Source organism: Diuraphis noxia, unplaced genomic scaffold (genome assembly GCF_037042655.1).
Source record: "Diuraphis noxia isolate RWA-SAM2 unplaced genomic scaffold, SU_Dnox_SAM2 contig0005, whole genome shotgun sequence".
Taxonomy (NCBI): Eukaryota; Metazoa; Arthropoda; class Insecta; order Hemiptera; family Aphididae; genus Diuraphis; species Diuraphis noxia.
Window position 1 is genome coordinate 10,433,900 of NW_028301715.1, and position 12,796 is coordinate 10,446,695.

At 24.4% G+C, this 12,796-nt stretch overlaps 1 long non-coding RNA gene across 1 annotated transcript; it reads left to right on the forward strand.

The window, feature by feature from the left end:
• The first annotated feature begins 464 nt into the window (after positions 1-464).
• Positions 465-7,399, forward strand: LOC149054882 (uncharacterized). Its single transcript, XR_016191980.1, has 3 exons — positions 465-559; positions 3,552-3,642; positions 7,261-7,399. It is a non-coding gene; the product is annotated as an uncharacterized LOC149054882 (long non-coding RNA).
• The last annotated feature ends 5,397 nt before the right edge of the window (positions 7,400-12,796 follow it).

Below are 12,796 nucleotides of genomic sequence, written 5' to 3' on the forward strand. Positions count from 1 at the left end.
ATTTCGAGTTACTCGTAATAAGTTGATGTGTGCGCTGAGTTTAATTATGTCGATAGTTCAACGTCTTTGACGTCACGATAAAAGTAATGTATAACAAGTTCTAATAACTCGCAATAGAATGGCGTGCGCGTTGAAGCTAAGAAGCATTGCTGACATAATTAATAACATTGCGCACGCCATATTATTGGGTGTAACGCGAATATATTGTACGTTACTTTTCGTGTGACGATGATTACATCGATAAAGAAAATATAAAAGTTGTATAATAATATATAATATCTGTGGATTTATCGAATTGATTTAGTACAATATAATCCATGGCGATTGTCAAAGTCGTTGCGGACGACGCAGTCTATTATAAAGATTCTAACATTTCAATTAGATAGGTAGCAAAGTAGACATGAACGAAAAACATCCTGCTTTCCGTTTAATCTTTTTTTTTCATAAATCACATTATTTTTAGACTTCAATTCAGCAGTATCTGATGCGTTTCCATTTCAGCGTCGGAGTGCATACACGTCGCGGACTCTAAAAAAGCCCAAAATAATTGATATTTAAGGTAAGTTTGTTTTGGCTTAATATTATAAAATAATTGAGGCACCTACAAGATCGTACACTTTTACAATGGTGATGTTTGCAAAGAGTTCTTCACCTATGCATTTGAAACTAAAAACTACAATAGGTACTTTAAACATACTTTAGGTATATTGTGACTTTTTCAAATATAATAAAATATTCCCTTGAACCCAAAAAGTCAGACTTATTATGGTCTTTTACAATTGTTTAAGTAAATGCAAGACTGTCATATTTTGATATGTGGCTGTATTGCATACAAAAATTGATTTTCAGACATAACAAAATATGGCAGTATTGAATTTAAGCTATGTTTATTTATTGTGTCATATATCCAACTATGGCAGTATTGAACTTTAAATTATTAATGAATAATTAAATATTATTAACTGTTTGTTTTTTTGAAATTTGATTAAAATTGATGTGTTATAATTTATAATTGTACAGGTAATATATATAAGGATGGAAATTAATCATTTAATAGTTGTAGGTATGTAATCAATATCTTTAAAAATAATTTACTAAAAACATAAAATAAAAAATAAAATACTACTTGTCTATAAGTCAATAAGATTATTTTTATGTATCAAAGTAACAAATAATATGACAAATTAAAAAAAAAAAATATTCTAAACAGATAATGACTATGAAATTATCAAATGCTTTTGAACAACAAGACTATAACATTATGTACGAATTTGAATAATTTATTATTATTTAAATAATATAGGTAATACTTGTTTGAAATACAATGTAAAAAAAAAAAAGTTACTCATTATAATTATCATTATTATTAAGTTTAATAATATTATGCTACCTATGGCTTTGAAAATAAATAAATAATAAGTCTAATTTATTATATAAATTAATCACCATGTTCATTGTTTTTTTATTAGTATTTTTGTTATAAGTATTATCAATTTGAGATATTTTTAAGTTTTTATTAAAATGATAATAAGTATCTGGAATAAGTTTTGCTTTTCGTGATAAAATTAAATCTTTTTTATTTGTAAGATTCCAGGCTTTTCAATAAATGCAAATTTCATATGTAATGTATGTTTGATAATTTTATTTTTATTTAAAGCTATAATTTCTTGATAATTTGCTTGCCCATAAGTTGTTTAAATTGTTGTAAAAACAATTTAGCAGGGAATTATGTTTTAACTTTAATTAATTTAATATCTCTCTATAAAACCATTTAACCGATAGTATTTTTATTAATGTTGTTACAAAAATCTTTACAATGACACCTTGTTCTAGTTAAAATGTCATCAAATTCTGATTTTAGACATTTCTTATGATGGTCCTGAGCTTGTATTTTCCTTCCAGTCCTTGTCTTTAATACTATCATCAAAATCTTCATTATCTAAATCTGTAAACAGAATACAAACTGTGTTATAACATAAAGTTCATATAAACACGGGATCAAGATAAAATTATTATTTACCATTAGAGTCAGTTATTTTATCTCACTAAGTTTCAATTGGCACCTACTAGCTCAATGAAATTTTGTGAATTTTCATTTGATTTGTTTGAATGTGTTATGTGTAGTTTTCAATGGTAAATCTTCTTAAAAAATATTTTAATAATATAGGTTGTAAAAAATTGCAATTGTGTAGCTGCTAAGTACCTACATACTGTTCTCATATTCATGTACTTATCACTGAAGGTGTAGTATTTAACCATCTATTATTACTTTATTTGTAATATTAAATTCTGCAGTTTTAATAGCTGTTAATATTTTCATAGAACAATAACTAAATTAAATTAAAATTTATGGTTGATAAGGTTTTGTACATTAGAAATTATCAGAAAATGATTAATAGAATGAATTACATTCGGTATTTATTAGGGTATATAATATTATACAAAATATATACAATAAGCCAACAACTAACAGAGATTAATATATTATTACCTATTTATACATTATATTTATAATTCATATTGCTTAAAAGTTAAACCATTTAAAATTAAATTACATTTTTACAGATTTATAGGTAAACAATTTTATAATTATTTTATATATTTCTTTTTTTTATTGAGCATATTCATATCGACAACAAAGGCCATTAGTTACACTTATTTACAATAATGATATAATATAATATGTAGGTACTGATACAATGGCAAATTATTTAATTAGGATACAACATTTTTTTTTATATAAGATTGAACAATTTTGTTTTTCTTAGAAAATTAATTATGTCTAGGTTTTTTTCATGAATAGGTTATTTTATATTTTACGTAGATACCAAATTCAATAATTTATTAAAATTGCATTTATTATTTATTTTCTAAAAAAAACACAATATATCAAAAATTCATAAATAATAAAATGGAATAATATTTTTAAATACTATTGAAGTAAAATAAATAAACATTAATACAAGTAATTATAATTAATCTTTACGTTATTAAAATAAAAACGAACCGGTAGGTACGAGTTTTAGTAGTTAACTTGTTGTGGTTAGTGAACTAGTGAAGAAATAATAAAATATTCAAAAAAAATAAATTATAATGTGTTAATTTAGTTACTATAGTTAAGGAATATAAAAATTAAACATTAATCGGATTATTTTAGATATATAATACCTGTAATGCATAAAAGAAGCATGATCGTAATCAATAATTAAACAAAAATAGGCTAAGAAAAATAATATATTATATTTAAATTTAAATTTAAAATTACAAATATGTTTTGGTTATTGTCGTATCACATTTAAGTATTTAAATGAACATTATTCATAAACGTGAACCTCCTTGGTAATAGAAGTTTTATTGAAATATTACATATCTTTGGATTTATTCTATTAGCGTAACATAATATAATCTGTGGCAATTGTCTTTTCAGAATTAGAAGTGGCAGTCGATTAAAGATTCTAAAATTATAATTTCAATGAGCACTAGATCAATCATGAACTAAAAATATTCTGTATTCCGTATAATTTTAATTTCATAATTAATAATATTTTCAGACTTCAATTAAGTATCTGATGCGTTCTTACGTCGGTATCGGAGTACACGTCTCGGATTTACCAAAACCCCGAAAAACAGTCGATGTTTGAGGTAAGTTTATTTTCATATTCTTTTGAGTCTCGAACCTTATGTTAGGCTTTAAATAAATATTTAACGTCACGAAAAATATATTCCCAAGTTCCAAGTATCGTTGACGCAGATAAATAGAAATGAAATACTAAGCGCGTAATTAAAAAAGCGGGTAAGTCGTGGATGTCGCTCTGCTGTACAGTAGGTTATTGTAATGGATGGGATTAAATTTGAATGCAATGATAGGTATCATTGTATACGAAAAACGATTCTGAACGGAGATGATTTGTCAGTCTAGGATATATTATATTTAAATATTGTCATATATTCTATTTTGAAACATATATTTTGTTTTTAAATTAAGACGCATTTTGCAGAAGGCATGGTTAATCAATTTTTTCAAAAACATTGCATGTAGTTATCATAATTCATAATACCTTATATTATCATAGATATACTAATACATGGTTTGAGGATAAATCGTTATCATTACGTGATTTCATAAAAATTTAAAACTCAAACGCTCAAAACATTTTTCCTATAATGACGCTTCAAATTTTCTCTACAGCTATTTGAAGCAAAACTTATGGAAAACTTGGTGTTAAATTTTATAACCTTAGATATAAATAGAAACAATATTATGAATTTTGAACTACAAAATAATTTGCAAATATTCATGGTTTTGACGAATTACGCTATTTCGTAAAAATTTAAAATTTAAACGCACTTAAACTTTGTCCTATAATGATGCTTCAAGTTTTCTCTATAGCTACTTGAAGGAAAACTTATGGCAAACTTAGTGTTGTATTTTTAATCCTTAGTTATAAACGCAAAAAATTTTATGACTTTTCAACTTCAAAATTACTTGCAAATTTTCGCGTTTTCGACAGATTTCGTAAAATTTTGAACTGTAAACTCTTATTAAAAAAAATTATGATTTACGATTTTTAATTTTTTTTAGCTACAATAAGAACAACTCATAACCGTAACCGTACTCGTAACCGTGTATTAAATTTTCAAATTTTTTAGTCGTCCAACATTTTTTTACCGACACTTTAAAAAAAATTCTCAAATAAATTGAAAATTTCAGTGGTCTATAAATAACTAAAAAAAGTCAAAAATTTTTGACAATTAAACTGCATATAGATAGCACTACCATAAACATTTGGTGAAAATTTCAAGTATTTACAGTGATTAGTGTTTGAATTACAACCATATAAAAAAATCGATTTGGTCGAAAACTGATTTTGCGTAAAAATTCGCGTTTTTCTGTCATTTTTTTTTTCTCGATTTTTTTGAAAAATGTTGGAAAATGTTTACTTTTCACCTCTATAATGCACCAAGGATCTTCACTTTTACATCGGAAACCACCCCAAAAGTTTGAAATCGAAGCATTATTTCGACTAGTTATGCTGTACACAGACACAAAAAAAAAAAAAAAAAAACACACATCATTGTAAAATCAATACATTCTTCACTTCGTTCAGAATCTAAAATACGCGAGATCGAATAATATAAACGAGCTGCGTCGTTTTTCAGGTAGCTAGGCGTATAATAATTATAATTTCATAATTATAACCTAGGTATGTGTTTGTAATCGTCATTTTTCAATTTTTGTTTATTTAGTTAATTATAATATGATCCGTTTTAACTAATAACTCCAGTCTCCAAAACTCATAGGGATCAATTTTAATTCGTAAATGGTAATTTGTTCCAAATCCAACGTTAGAAGTCAGGAATTTAGAATAAAATATATTTTATTTTGATAAATTATGTATATTATAGATATTTATAGTTATTTATAACCTTTATTCTTTATCTTACATCTATAATATCATAGGTACTTATTAAGTTATTACATTGTAGGTACACCTATAAAGCCCTATGACCTAAAGACTAAAAGATTTGATTACTGACTGGTGAACTAAGCGGTTATGAAACATATATTATAACTTAGTTATCATACATATAATAAATATCTGTTAAAATAGTGTATCTATCTAATACATACACACAGGTGTTATTATTTTCTTCAAAATTGTACAGTCATTATTTATTATGAAGTTACGTAAGGTTAGGTAAATAAACAAACTATAATTGATTGCTATTAAATTTTTATTCATTTTATAAAACTCAATCTTTCAAAAATTATTATAGAATAATAATTATAATATTTATGAATTCTTTAAATAAAATAAATAAACAAACTAAAATTCGCAATAATAATTAAAGTTTGTATAAAAAATTATTAAAATAAAAATGATTCGGGTATAATAGTAGGTATAATGTTTTTATAGCCATAATTTTTCCAAAAACATTGCATGTAGTTATCATAATTCATAATACCTTATATTATCATAGATATACATATACCTAGTTTGAGGATAAATCGTTATCATTACGCGATTTCATAAAAATTTAAAACTCAAACGCTCAAAACATTTTTCATATGATGACGCATCAAATTTTCTCTATAGCTATTTGAAACAAAACTTATGGAAAACTTAGTGTTAAATTGTATAACCTTAGATATAAATACAAACAATATTATGAATTTTGAACTACAAAATAATTTTCAAATATTCACGGTTTTGACGAATTATTGTCAATATTTGAAATTCAAATGCTAATAAAAAATTGAATTTGAATTTCCGGAAGACATTTCTTTTGTGATAAAAATTAGCAAATTTGTAAGGAATCTTGTATTAAATTTTCAAATCTTAAATTTAAAAAGAAAATTTTTATGAATTTCTAGCTTAAAACAATTTGCGAATTGTTGTAATTTTTACGTATTTTGTCAAAATTCAAAATTTGAATGCTTATTAAAAAAATTGTGACTATTCATTTATTTTATTTTTCAACTGCTATTGTAACAATAAGTTAAGAGCCTTGTATGAAATTTTCAAGATTTTCTACCCAAAAAATAAATTTTTTTTCGATATTAATTTTAAAAAAAAACTAATAATTATCGAAAATTGCATATACCTATGAATAGTTCAACTAAAGACATTTTTAAAAATTTCATGGTGGATAGAATATACATATATAAACATTCGGTGAAAATTTCATGTATCAATGGTCTTTTGTTTTAAGGTACATCAAAAATCAAAATCGATTTTGTCGAAAACTGATTGTGCGTAAAATTTCACGTTTTTCCCTTAATTTTTAGTTTGTTTAACCCGATTATTTAGAAAAATATTAAGAATACTTTTTTAACTCAATTGAAAATTAAACTGTATAATATATATATCACTAACATAAACATTTGGTGAAAATTCCAAGTATTTACATTGATTAGTTTTTGAATTACAACCATATAAAAAAATCGATTTGGTCGAAAACTGGTTTTGCGTAGAAATTCCCGTTTTTCCGTTATTTTTTTTTTGTTTTTCTCGATTTTTTTGAAAACTGTTGGAAATGTTTACTTTTGACCTCTATAATGCACCAAGGATATTCACTTTTACATAGGAAACCACCCCCAACGTTTGAAGTTGAAGCATTATTTCGACTAGTTATGCTGTACAGACACAAAAAAAAAACACACACACATCATTGTAAAATCAATACATTCATCACTTCGTTCAGAATCTAAAATGAATAGGTCAGAAAATATTGTTGAATATTTAATTGAAATTTCAGAGATGGTATTCGTCAGTGAAGATTTGCCAACTAAATATCATATTCGTTGTGAAGCCTGAGTGAAATTTATTAACAATGTTTCGAAGATGAAGTTTTAAAGTAGATTCAGATATTGGGTAAGTGATTTTCTATTTTTCAGTAGGTTTATTTTTATTTTATTAATTTATTAATTGATCAGAGGATAGATTACTTGCAATTTTTAAATTATTCGTTTTGTAACCACTGGTATAACACTATTCAATTTATCAATAAAATCATGATAAAAATTAGGAAATTGGTCAGGTATAATATTTAAAATTTTTTTTTTTAATAATTTCCTCAATGATATTTAAATATTTTTACAAATTATCAGGTACGATGACCTGTAGGTACTATAGGGACTGGGAGTGTGAGAGTGGGGGCAGTGAAGGATAAAGAGATAGGAGGGGGAGATTGAGAGAGAAAGAGAGAGAGAGAGAGAGAGTGAGAGAGTGTGTGAGAAGTTGTGTAGAGAGATGGTAGTGAAGCAGAAGAAAAATCGAGAGAAAAAGGGCGAGAAAGAAAAGGAGGGATAGTAAGAGAGATAGACAGTGTGAGGTTAGGTTAGGTAAGGTAGGTACTATAGTGAATTGTAAAGAGATGTGCGAGAGAAGGATAGTGTGAGAGGGAGCGAGAGAGGTAGAGAGGATGAAGGATAAGGAGATAAAGTGAATGAGAGGGTGCAAGTGTGAGAAAAACGGTTAGAGGGGGAATGTAAGACTAGTGTGTGTAAGAGAGATAGGTGAGGGGGATGGTGTGAAAGTGATAGGGTGAGAGAGAGTTAGTGTCAAAGGGAGATGATAAGGTTAGGTGGGGAAACAGAACAAAAAGAGAGAGAGAATTGTGAGAGGTTATGAGAGACAGTGAGATAAGAGTAGGGGAGGGTGTGATTGGGATAGGAAGAAAGAGAGGTAGTGGCAGAGAGAGAGGATTTGGTTAGTCGGGGGGGGGGGAGGGGAATAGTTAGGTAGGATAGTTATGTTAACAATTCTGAATATGTAGGAAAGGATCTTAAATTGCAAAGGTCACTCGACCCTTTGAGTGATACTACCAGGTTAGGTAAGGTTTACAACCTTCGACTATGGGATAGAATAAAAAGAGAAGGTTGGTTAGGCCGATTATGAGGATGTCAGTGGAATTTTTTTTCTCCGACTCATGCGCAATATATCAAATTTTATGTTCACAATAATCTTAATAATTTCTAAAATTAGAGAAAAATTAATGGTTAGATTTTTATCTAGGGCATATCATAGGCTTAAAATATACTTTAATTATTAATTGAGTTATGAGTATTTTAAAGTTTTCATATCTCGCTTCAAATAGAGCCTAAAAGATGCTCTAGGTATTAATAATAAGTATTTTTAAATTTTAAAAGAGGCCATTTCACTAATTTTAGAAATTATTATGATCATAGTGAACGTAATATTTGATATGTTGTGCGTGGGTCAGAGAGAAAAAAAGAAATGCACTGACATTCTCTTAAGTGTTAGCAAGTCAAAAAAGCTCTTGATTGTTGATTGTTTACATTATTATAAGTCTTGTAAAAAGTATGACTTTGTCATTACATAAGTATTTTATTAAAATATCATATCAATCAAATGAATATTATCTTATGGATTTATGTCGTACATTCGTACCTAATTAAATGATTTGTCGATTCCAATGTTTGTAACCATTGGTATTTATGTTATTGTATTTTAACCAGTTTCGCAACTAGGCTTTGTGGGGCCCTAGTGCAAATTTTACTGTGGGGGCCCCCTCTTAAAGGGATTTTGTCATAACTTAATTTTATTACCGTAATGATTTATATTTATAGTTTTTCTAAATATTCTTGTTTTTTAAACATTAAATCTTCATTATTGTAGAGTATGCATTAATAAATTACTTACTTTTGTGATTTCAACTTAATTTTTAAGCATTAATACTGTAATTACTAATGAATGTCATAAATTGTTATCATAAAAATATTAAATATTTTAACAAGTAAATAAAATATTATAAAACTTCTTATAAGATGTGTCTTTTTACACACATTCACAATATAAGCTAAATATTAAATACTAAATATGAACAACCTTGCTGACAGAAAAAACATATTTAAAATTATTATTTATAAGGATTATTATTATTATTAATTCTTATTAGTTATTTATAGATTGGTAAATGACTACATAAATTGTGTTAAAACCGCTTAATTCTATACATTTTTATGTCCCTTAATGACAAACCAGGAATACTTATACAGTTATACCTTTCACAATCACTTGCACAGAACTAACTATATAAAAAATGTACCTTTAAATAGATCCACTAAATTAGCTAATGATATCCAGATTAATTTTTTTAAACTTTCACACTATTGAATCTTTTTGTGACTATATTACTAAATATTATCAATAGTCATTTTTTCTATTTCTCAAATTATTGTAAATAATATTGATATTAGTAAACATAAAAGTATAAAATAATTTAATACACAAAAAACAAAATTTACTTGAAAATATTATTCATTTTAAATTACAAATTAATAAATAATTTTTATTTTAAAAAGTTCTTTTTTCGAGCTTTTTTGTTGGCGAAATTGTCAATTACTTGATTTATATTCAAATCTTGAGTTCTGTTACGTTCAATATTTAGTATACTAATATTTGTAAGTCTTTCTTGTGCCATAGAGTTCCTCAAATAATTTTTAATAATTTTGAGCTTGGAAAAAGAACGTTCTGCTGATGCTACTCTTACGGGTAATGATGTAAAAATTACACAAGCAGTTAAAAACATCTTTGTACAGAGATCCTAAATCATTTTCTAAAATGCATTTTGCTAGTTCTTTAATACTTTTGATTTTTGAGAGTGAATCAGTTAATATTTCTTTTATTGATAATACTTGTCTTGTAAAATCTGAACTTATATCTTTATACGAATATATAATACTCAGTGACCTCCAGTAAACTCGGTTATCGGTGTCCCCAATAATATAATTGATACTCATCATATAATATTATTTTATTCTTGTAATTGTATTACTCTATGGGTTGATATAATTCCCACACATAAATATAATTATCAAACAAACATTTAGTATAATATAGTTATAATATTTTTTTATTTTAATTGAATCTCAGCACCTCTGTGTTTAATTCTTTTATAAAAAATGTATAATTAATCTTCTTTGGATTAAATTTTATTTATTTTATTTGTCATGGTTTGGACTATATATTTTAATTTTATTTGAATCTAAACATCTCAGTGTTTAATTCATTTATAAATAATGTTTTAATCTTCTTTGGATTATATTTTATTTATTATTAGTCATCGTTTGGACTATAATTTTAATTTTTTTGTTATTATATTAATTAGATCATTTTATATTATTAGTCATCATTTGGACTATTATATAGTTATAATACATTTTATTATATTTGAATCTAAACATCTCTGTGTTTAATTCATTTATAAAAAAATTTTTAAGCCTCTTTGGATTATAATTTATTCATTATTAGTCGTAGTTTGGACCATAACTTTAATTTTATTTGAATCTAAACATCTCCGTGTTTAATTCTTTAATAAACAATTTTTTAATCTTCTTTGGTTTATATTTTATAAATTTTTTTCGTCATAGTTTGGACTATATATTTTAATTTTCTTTGAATATAAACATATTCTCTGTGTTTAATTCTTTTATAAAAATTTATAAATCTTCTTTGGATTATATTTTATTTATTATAAGTAATCGTTTGGACTATAATTTTAATTTTTTTGTTATTATATTAATTAGATCTTTTTTTATTATTAGTCATCATTTGGACTATAATATAGTTATAATAAATTTTATTTTATTTGAATCTAAACATCTCTGTGTTTAATTCATTTATAAATAATGTTTTAATCTTCTTTGGATTATATTTTATTTATTATTAGTCATCGTTTGGACTATAATTTTAAATTTTTTGTTATTATATTAATTAGATCTTTTTTTATTATTAGTCATCATTTGGACTATAATATAGTTATAATAAATTTTGTTTTATTTGAATCTAAACATCTCTGTGTTTAATTCATTTATAAAAAAATTTTTAAGCTTCATTGGATTATAATTTATTCATTATTAGTCGTAGTTTGGACCATAATTTTAATTTTATTTGAATCTAAACATCTCTATTTAATTCATTTATAAAAAAAATTTTAGCTTCTTTGGATTATAATTTATTCATTATTAGTTGAAGTTTGGACCATAACTTTAATTTTATTTGAATCTAAACATCTCTGTGTTTAATTCATTTATAAATAATGTTTTAATCTTCTTTGGATTATATTTTATTTATTATAAGTCATTATTTGGAGTATATATTTTAATTTTATTTCAACATAAACATCTCTCTGTTTAATTCTTTAATAAAAAAATTTTTAATCTCCTTTGGATTATATTTTATATATTTTTTTCGTCATAGTTTGGACTATATATTTTAATTTTCTTTGAATATAAACATATTCTCTGTGTTTAATTCTTTTATAAAAATTTATTAATCTTCTTTGGATTATATTTTATTTATTATTAGTCATCGTTCGGACTATAATTTTAATTTTATTTGTTATTAAATTAATATATTTATTTTATTTTTATTTATTATTAGTCATCATTTGGACTATAATATAGTTATTATAATATATTTTTATTTTATTTGAATCTAAACAACTCTGTGTTTAATTCTTTTATAAAAGATGTTTTAATCTTCTTTAGATTATATTTTATTTATTTTATTCCTCATAGTTTGGACTATATATTTTAATTTTATTTGAATATAAACATATTTTCTGTGTTTAATTCTTTTAGAAAAAATGTAAAATTAATCTTCTTCGGACTATATTTTATTCATTATTAGTCATCGTTTGGACTATAACTTTAATTTTATTTGAATCTAAACATCTCTGTGTTTCATTCTTTTATACAAAATGTGTTAATCATTGGATTATATTTTATTTATTATTAGTCATCATTTGGACTATAATATAGTTATAATATATTTTTATATTATTTGAATCTAAACGTCTCTGTGTTTAATTCTTTTATAAACAATATATTAATCTTATTTGGATTATATATATTTTTTTTTTATGAGTCATTGGGCTATAATTTTAAATTTATTTGAATCTTAACAACTCTGTGTTTAATTCTTCATTTAAAATATTATTTTTTTAAATAATCTGATCAGGTTTATTTTAGTGAAATATATATGTTTATTAAAATCTTTTATGAATAAGAGTCACTTTTTTTGGACGCCACTTTGTGATGAATTAAATCCTTACATTTTAATAATATGTTAATTGGTATAGTTTGCTATTTTAATTGATAATATTCAAAAGGACTTTGTATGTTGGGTTTCTTTATCCTACCTTTTATTATTAATTAAAGCATATATTTATTATGATTATTATTATGATTTATGTAACACCTGAGCTTGTGTTTCTTTATTAATTTGTCATTAATTATAATTTTGTTGTTGAAGTTGTATGAATATAT